Source organism: Chanodichthys erythropterus, chromosome 8 (assembly GCF_024489055.1).
Source record: "Chanodichthys erythropterus isolate Z2021 chromosome 8, ASM2448905v1, whole genome shotgun sequence".
NCBI lineage: Eukaryota > Metazoa > Chordata > Actinopteri > Cypriniformes > Xenocyprididae > Chanodichthys > Chanodichthys erythropterus.
Window position 1 is genome coordinate 22,062,617 of NC_090228.1, and position 9,988 is coordinate 22,072,604.

The window sequence follows — 9,988 nt, forward strand, 5'->3', positions numbered from 1 at the left end:
TTTTGTACATCAAAAAGTCATTTTTAAAGATCTGGCGCCACCTGAAGGGCAGAAACCGCACCCAGCACTCAATACTAGATACTAACCCTTTGGCAGTGGTTCTTTAACTCCCTTTTCTGAAGCTAGAAAACCAGTTTTATGGTCTCATTAACAAATGTGTGTTTGAGATGAATGGGAATGTCCATTAAAAAAAAATGTTGAATAACATTTCTGTAAAGCAAAATACAAATATAGAAAGAATAAAAGAAATACATATACAATGGTTTAATGACAGTTTAATTGATATACTCACAGAGGGGCTCTTCTATAATCAAAGATCCATGAGAGGTATGTATTATATTACATTAGTTTGCGCACTGCTGACAACAATTACAATATGTATGTATATATATATATATATATATATATATATATATATATATATATATATATATATATATATATATATATATATGAAGAGTTTGGTTCCAAAACGCGATAAACGCCATTTTCAAAAAAATTGAGTTTCCGCCAAAATCAGTATAGTATCTGGTCTGTATTGAAAAGTCATTTATCATTTTTGCGCAAAATGTGATATCCGTCATGTTATTCTGTCATGTTTTCTCCCTTTCTTTCCAAAACGCGACAAACGCCAGTCTCCTTTTTCTGCAGAACGTGATATATCCGCTCAACCAATCACAGCGCACCATTCCACCCACTGTAAACATTGAAGGCTTTTTTAAAAAGCCGTTTTAATACCAATGTACTCTGCAAATGTGTTTATTTAACCGTGCGGTGGCGCCAGATACTCGTTAATCGGTGATGACAAATAATTTATAACATTAACAAGATGATCCGTTGAATTCATTTTGGGAGCAACGGCTGAATGTATTTTTAGTAAAATGCCTGTATATAAAATAAATATTGGCAAAGTTTAGACTCTGTCATATATGTGAATTAACTTGCTTTGTTGTGTATTTTCAATTTGAAAAATAACTTTTATATTGATGGATTAATTGCATTTTGGAAAAAAAAATGTCATGGATTTATTGCATTTTGGGAAAAAAATAATACGTTTTTATAATAAACTTTTTAAAATAAAAATGTAGATTTGAATTTTTAATGTTTTTATAACCAAAAGATGCTATGTGAAAGTTTGAAACAGAAAATAGTGGTTTTCATCTTGCCACTTTCTTGGTAAAGAAAACACCTTTTTACTCAAATTAATCAAAATGGACTTATTGCGTTTTGGAACCAAACTCTTCATATATATATATATATATATATATACTAATGGGTATGACAACTCCCAAAAAAGCATGTTTTTTTTTTTTTTTTATAAATAAGTAATATTGTATGAATATAAATATATTATATGTGAATTAATTCACTACATATTTTGAATTTTGTAGAGCATAATTTCAGTGGTTCTGTGACACGCAGTTTGGTTGTGGTTTAATTTGTTTGGAAAACTATGTTAATCAACAGAGCAAAATTAGACTTGGGAATATTGTGTATGAAAAGGTTTCATTTAATAATAAATTATCATTAATAATTAATACGATTCGTGGTGGTTATAAAATATGTAACCACAAAACTGTCGATGTAATTCTTCAACTGACCACTAGATGACAGCAGTTGTAACAGTAAAACTTCCCTGCGGTCATTAATGCCTTCAATGACAAGCGTACATTTAAAATTCAAACCGTTGCTTTTCTCACTTTTTATTGGAAGATGGTTTGAACAGAATTTGGTGTATCGTGTAAAGGAGGCAAGGACTTTTCTGACAGGAACGACTAGAACACAGTATGTTTTGCACTTTGTTGACACACTTTAGCATTGAGTACACACATCTAGTGTATGTAGTAAATCTAATCTAATGTCTGGGGGTCCAGAAGCAAAACCAGTTTAGAACATCTTATTTTATGTTCTGTCTCAGGACATGCTGTCAGTTTATAAAAGCACTTGACCTGTTATTATGAAGGTAAATTAAAAGCATTTCTCTATTAGAATTCAGGCAGTGTAGACACTGCTTAGTGTATTACTGCCCTCCACAGGTCAAAGTTTGAACTAATTGTTATATACTTGCACTAGCATATTGTATTTGACAATTTACTTCAAACTTTGACCTGTGGAGGGCAGTAATGGTAGGATTTTAGTGTCTTATGCTCACCAGAATTGCATTTATTTGATCAAAAATACAGTAAAACAGTAATGATGCAATATTAAATCAAGAAGCCCCATGAAGCTGTGGTTAGTGAATTAAATCATTGTTAAAACCCCCTTAGCTGTTCTAAATTCATTCTAAACCATGGCTTCACTGGGCTTGTTGGTGAGAGTAATTTATCAACGGCTTAGATTAAGGCTCAACCAATCAGGCCCCGTTTACACTAGTGTGTTTTCGTTTTTGAAACTAAAATGTTTCCACAGCGTTTCAGAAATGATCTACGTCTACACTACATGTACGAAAATGCATGCCGCATGTAGGCAGCTTCAGTATAAAAGAGTTTAACTGCACAATAGTAGCTAAAAATTACAACAAAGCCAGCAAAAATTGCAGTTCAATCTCCATGTAATTGTTTACACAGTCGTCAAGGACTAATTGTTATATACTTGCACTAGCATATTGTATTTGACAATTTACTTCAAACTTTGACCTGTGGAGGGCAGTAATACACTTAGCAATGTTTACACTGCTGGAATTCAAATAGAGAAGAAGAAGAGAGCTAGTTCAAGATGAGCATTTATGGTTAAAAAGTATACAATTATACAATTTTTTTTTTAGAAAATGAGCGATGGTTTCTCTAAGTAAGACCCTTCGTCTGGGATCGCTGTAAACTGGAATTTTGACCTTCAACCATTTGGGCTCCATTGAAGTCCACTTTATGGAGAAAAATCCTGGAATGTTTTCATCAAAAACCTTAATTTCTTTTCGACTGAAGAAAGAAAGACGTGAACATTTTGGATGACATGGAGGTGAATAAATTATCATTAATTTTAATATGAGAATGAACTAATCATTTAATCTTCTGCAGCCTGTTATTTTAGGGTAAAAACTTATTAATCAAATTTTAACCATGGTATAGTTTCATAGATCATGAACTTTTTAATAGACTGGCAACAGTGAGTTAGGGTTAATGGGGTATTATTGGATATAGTAAATATTTCTATAGGTACACCACAAGGTTGTGTACTCGCTCCTATTTTGTTTATACTATATACAAACGGTTGTCAGAGTTCACAATATAATAGTTATCTGGTAAAATACGCAGACGACATTGTGCTTCTTTCCTTGCTTTTACATTCAGATCAGGAATATGGTTCGTTTTGTACGATTTTATTTCTTGGTGTTATAATATGAAATTAGATCTGAATGTGACAAAAACTAAAGAGATGATTGTAAATTTTAGTAAAAAAGCACTGGCACTTCAACCTGTGGTCATTAATGGTACACAAGTGTGTGTATATATATATATATATATATATATATATATATATATATATATATATATATATATATATATATATACACATATATTGCGCGATAAGTCGATATATTGATTATTGCGACAGGCCTAATTTTCAAACCTCGAAAATGGAGACTTTCGAAAACACTGCTGACCCTGTTTTAGTTTGAAAACGCTGGGGTTGCATTTGAGGCCCCGTTTACACTAGTGTGTTTTCATTTTAAAATGGCATCAAGGACATGCTCTGTTTTGGTCTGTTTATACTGAAACGCAACCCCGGCATTTTCAAACTAAAACATGGTCTGCAGCTCTTTTTGAGGTTCGAAAATGCCGGCATAGTGTAAACAACAGGCGCGTAGCAAAACTTATGTGTTTTAAAATAAAAACGCACTAATGTAAACGGGGCCTCGTATAAACGGACCAAAACGGAGACTTCTGAAAATGATGGCGTGGCTGCCAACGTTTATTCTGCGTATCCTTGACGACTGTGTAAACAATTACATGGAGATTGAACTGCAATTTTTGCTGGCTTTGTTGTAATTTTTAGCTACTATTGTGCAGTTAAACTCTTTTATACTGAAGCTGCCTACAATGCGGCATGCATTTTCGTCCATGTAGTGTAGACGTAGATCATTTCTGAAATGCTGTGGAAACATTTTAGTTTCAAAAACGAAAACACACTAGTGCCCGATTGGTTGAGCCTTAATCTAAGCCGTTGATAAATTACTCTAACCAACAAGCCCAGTGAAGCCATGGTTTAGAATGAATTTAGAACAGCTAAGGGGGTTTTAACAATGATTTAATTCACTGTAAACCACAACTTCATGGGGCTTCTTGATTTAATATTGCATCATTACTGTTTTACTGTATTTTTGATCAAATAAATGCAATTCTGGTGAGCATAAGACACTAAAATCCTACCAACCCAAAACTTTTGAACGGTAGTATGCATATAATAGGAATGTTTTCACCTAGCAACAAGTCCAGTTTTGACTCGTTTTATAAATTGTTATCTTAGAATTCTTTGGTATTTTCCATTAAGCAAAGATCTGCTGAGTCATGAACACCTTTTCCACAGGGGCAATATGGGTAATTGATGACCTTTTTTTATTACATAAATCAAATAATGATATGCTTTATGTTTTTTAAGTTTCCTGTAGTATGTCTAATATGATATTGTGTTTGATACTAATCAGTTAGCAAAATGTGGAAATAATCACTCCACAGTATCTTACTTGACACCATTTAGATTCAGAAATGTATTACAGTTGCATCACATATGCTAACCAAACCCGTTTACCGTTATCACTCTCAAAGATCATATGTATACGCAAAATGCCATTCCTTTACACTAAACCACTCTCTGCTCATTCTCAGACATGCAGTAGATCACACAGTTAGATTAGAATGATGAAGAGTGAAAGTGTGGATGTTTAGAGCTGTACAGCAATGATTTAAAAAGCCTAAGTAACTTTCTTGGCTTGAATCTGCACACATACAATATTCTGAAATCTGATGCTAGGCCTTCATTTTCTCTTCCTCATGATTTCAGTGTGATACACAGACAATGAGAATAATCATTTTCCTTTGTATATTCTTTAGTATCTTTGACTTGTTTTTCCTTTAAAAATATTAATACATTTGGATCGGTTACGGTGAACACCATATCCAACAGGATGTTGTTTTGCAAAACACCACTGTCAGACAGCTGTGAAAAAGTGAAATGCTCACACAGTAACAAAAGCTTTTACATTTGATCCAGCATGGCTTTTTGAGTCACAAAAACACATTATATCAATGTCTGATTTATTAATGAATCGGTTGTTTAAATTATATCTTTTTGATTTAAGGGTTAGTTCACCCAAAAATGAAATTTCTGTCATTAATTACTCACCCTCATGTCGTTCCACAACTGTAAGACCTTTGTTCATCTTCAGAACACAAATTAAGATATTTTTCATGAAATCCGAGAGTTTTTTTAACTCCCATAGAAAGCAACGTAATTACCATCATTCAAGGTCCAGAAAAGTAGTAAAAACATTGTTCAAATTGTCCAGGTGGCTACAGTGGTTCAACTTTCATGTTATTAAGCATCGAGAATACTTTTTGTGTGCAAAAACAAAATAAAAATAATGACTTTATTCCACAAAATCTTCTCTTCCCTGTCTTTCTGCTGTGCTGTTTATGCCCAGGTTCTACGTCAGAATGCCGGCTGAGTGCTTTCTATGGGAGATAAAAAAAATCTCTTGGATTTCATTAAAAATATCTTAATTTGTGTTCTGAAGATGAACGAAGGTCTTACAAGTGTGGAACGACATCAGGGTGAGTAATTAATGACTGAATTTTCATTTTTGGGTGAACTAACCCTTAAAACCAGTCTAAATGATTCATTCAGAAATTGGATTCATTTTGTTTTTGAGTTCAGTTCAATGACAGTCCAAAAACTGTGAGGATGCCTCCTATTGAAGAGACACATGTGGTGATACATCCAAGCCCTGTTTACACCTGGTATTAATATGCATTTTGGTCATGTTGTAATACGCATTAACCACAAACCTTTGAACAGTTGGGTAATATCAGACTTAAAGAGGTCATGAATTGAGAAATCAGCTTTTCCTTGAGCTTTTGATATATAAGAGGTCATCAAACTGAGAATATTCTAGAAGTTTCAGAACTGAAAACTTCCGTGTTAGTCCAGTAAAAGCTTTTATTGACACGAGGCCTATTGAATGACTGATCCTGGAATGTGCCTATCTATGATAGATGAAACCCCGCCTTCGCAGAAGAAATCAACACCTACTGATCATTGCAACGTTAGCCCCGCCCACTGGCGTGGTCGTGAAATGAGGAGGAGAGAAGAGCGATACGGGACTAAAAATAACATTGTCTTCCAAACGATCCTAATGGTTGGAATATTTGTTTTCAACAATGTAAATGCAGTTACTGTGATACTCTGCGGCGAGTCCTACCAGTCTGGTCTGAAATAGTCTGAATATAAACACTTATTATAAGTGTACCATAATGATTTAGGATAAGACAAAAACACGGTTTGGAAAATGGATTCATGTTGTATATTCTCATTATAATATTTTTTGTAAATTTTTAACACAAAAAAGCTTTAAATTATATAAAGAAAGTGTTCAAAGAGCGCTCCTTTTGCAATAGCTGGAGCTGTCAATCAAACAGCACGAGTTTATCAATGACTGAGTTCTGAACACGCGCCAAAACTCCCGTTTTATTCAACGAATCTCACGAGATCACTGCTTTCATGCGTTCAACAATATGTCTGTGATTGGCTACAATGTTCATCACTGCAACCTTTCATGCCACGATCTAAATATAATACCATAGATCTAAATGTAACGCAACACTTTTCACAATTAGTTAACCTTGAGAGCTGTAATAGTAAAAACGTACTAAATGTTTTTGAGAGAGTAATTGGAAAGATGTTAGCCAATTACAGCAGTCTCACAGCAGACACACCCCTTTAAAAAAACATTGGGCATGTTTACACCTGGTCACTTCATGTGTTTTGTCTGATTGGATAGCTATCCGATCGTGAAACAACCAGGTCTAAATGCCCTCTGAAACACATTCGAGACATATTTAAATCCGATCGCTCAAACCACTTCAGAAAGTGGTCTGGGACGCATTCAAAGTCAAAACTAAATGCATCAAAAAAACAAAAAAACAAAAAAAAAACCGTGTGAAAGTGTGTTATAGGCTAAAAAAAATTGTGTCACAGGCTTTTTATTTTGATTTGCTTTTTTTTTTTTTTTTTTACAAGACAAATATAAGACATTGTGATGCATATCAGAGCATATAAAACAAAGAGTAACAACAATAACTAAAATACAAAATGAACAGGAAAATGAAAATGAAAAAAAAAACAACAACAATAATAAAAAAATAGAAAAATAATGGGATAAAAAGTGTTACATATTATTAGGGCAGTTACATGAATTTGAAAAGCTTTAAAATTTGTATTGTTTTTATAAGCTTTTTGTTTTGTGATCTCATGTTTGAGAGCATAATTTTTTTCTGTTTAATTTTTTTGTCATGTCTATTTTAAAGTCAGTCCAAAAAGACTTTAGTTCCGCCACTAAATAAAAAAATAAAGACATTAATTTGTGACTTTTTAGCTCAGAATTCTGACTTTTTTCCTCACAATTGCGAGTTATAAAGTCACAATTCTGAGACATAAACTCACATAAACAATTGCGAGAAAAAAAGTCAGAATTGTGATATCTTTAAATCACACAATTGTGAGTTTATATCTCAGAATTCTGACTTGCTTTTCTCACGATTGCGAGTTATTAAGTCAGAATTGCTAGATTAAAAGTCAGCATTCTGACTTTATATCAACTGTGAGTTTATATCTCGCAATTCTGACTTAATGGGCCCTAACGATCTAAACGCAAAGTGTAAAGCGCACGGCGCAGGTGCACTCAGGGCGTGTCCAATTCCACTTTTGCTATTTTAACGACGGAAAAACGGTCCGTGCGCGGGGGCGCATTTTTGAAATGGGTTGTCCCTATTCTCTTAATGAGTAATGGGCGTAACGTTCAATAAACCAATCAGAGTGTCATCTCCCATTCCCTTTAAGAGCGAGATGCGCTTGCGCCATGGTGGATTGCTATTTACATGGCGGAATTTGTTGGCGGGAAAGCTGAACGCTTTTCAAGCGAAGAAACCGATCTGCTCGTGCGCGAAGTTAAAGCAGGCTTGCAAATGCAGGCTTTCAAATAGCTCCGTGCGATGAGTCAGTTAATATATATGTGTGTGTATTGGCACGATTGTTTAATTAATTAGCCAATTTCGTTCATTGTTATAAGTAATAATAGGCTGAATTGAAAATAGGTAGCCTAATTCTAATACACGCAATGACTATTCATCATTACATTTTTATATTTATGTAGCCTACAAAATAATATTCTTTTACACTCTAATCCTTTTGTTTTTAACATTTAGCATGTTTGTGTGATGCGCATCCCTGTGTGTAATAAGCAAAGTCAACGCGCACTGTGGACGCGCCCAGAGGCGCAGTTTCTACCAACGTGCTCTAACAAAAAAACATTGTGCCATTGACTTTAGACTTTAGACCAGGTTTGAGTTGGTCTATGGCGCAGTCTATTTTCAGCTCCTTAAAATAGCAATGCGCCGGCAATGCGCCTGAAGTCAAGTCAAGTCACCTTTATTTATATAGCGCTTTTTACAATGCAGATTGTGTCAAAGCAGCTTTACATTGATAATTGGTATATAATTTTTCCTTTTAAAGAATAGTGTCAATGCAGGCAGATCAAAAGCACTGTTGAATATCAAATGTCAAGTCAAATTAAATTAAATTAGGGCTGCACGATTAATCGTATTTTATCACGATAATGTTATCTGCTTCTCTCGATTGATTTTAAATAATCGTCACGATATTGGCCCACTCTATGAAAATGAACATAATTTGGAAATATTGGAAGTAATATTAGGAATTTTGCTGGTTTATCTTTTTAAGTTCCTAAAGGTTTTACCAGTTTTCATAATGTTGATCAGCTAGAAATGATTTTTCTTTGCTTTACGAATTTTGCCGGGCAATTTGAATCTGGTTTGTCTTATTGCAAACGAATTGTGTTGCTTTAAAATCTAATGTGAATACATATTACAAAGCGCTCACCAAAACCATGTTTTGTATTGATTTACCATCTAACGAAGTTATCATAGTTGGTTAAATTTAAGTCTTTGTACCACAGGCCTTTTGGGTGAAGTGTAGGTTGGTAAAGAATTTGCAAAATAGCCATAGTTTCATTACTCAAACACACCTCTTTTTTAGACCAGCACGCCCATGGGCGCACTAACTGGCGCAAATGCATTTACTAATTTAAGGACGTGGCGCTGAACGGGGTAACGCGAACGGCGCCGGACGCAAACTAGCAAACACACTTGCGCTGCGCCTTGCGTCGCATTGCGCCAGGTGTATTGTAGGGCCCTATAACTCAAAATTGTGAGAAAAAAGTCAGAATTCTGAGATAAAAAGTCGCAATTACTGTTTTTATTTTTTTATTTAGAGGCGTAAACAGGCTTCCGTAAAAAAGAAATAGAAAAGGGGCAATAAAGAAATAAATGTTCAATATCTTCAAATGATGTTACAAAAAGTACATTTATCACAGATAGTATGGATATATCTACTAATGGCTCTGTTTTCCCTGTTCCTGTTTGCTTGTGTTCCCTGTCAGTGTGAGTTGACCTACTTCCCTGGTGTGTGCCAGTTTGTTCCCTTAGTTACTGATTATTGTGTATATATACTGTAATTGAGTTCTCTTGTTACTTTCTGTGTATTTATACCCCTGGTTCTGTTCAGTTCTCTGTTGGTTCTCGTTAACGTATGGTGTCATTTTTGTTCCTGAGATTACTCTAGGGTTTATTCTGAGTTTGTAAGTTTAACAAAGCATGCTATTGTTAGCTCCTTCATCTTTGTCGTGCGTTGCTTACACACAATACGTGACAAAAATATTTTTTAAAAATGAAGGATTTTATATTTTATATTTATTTGG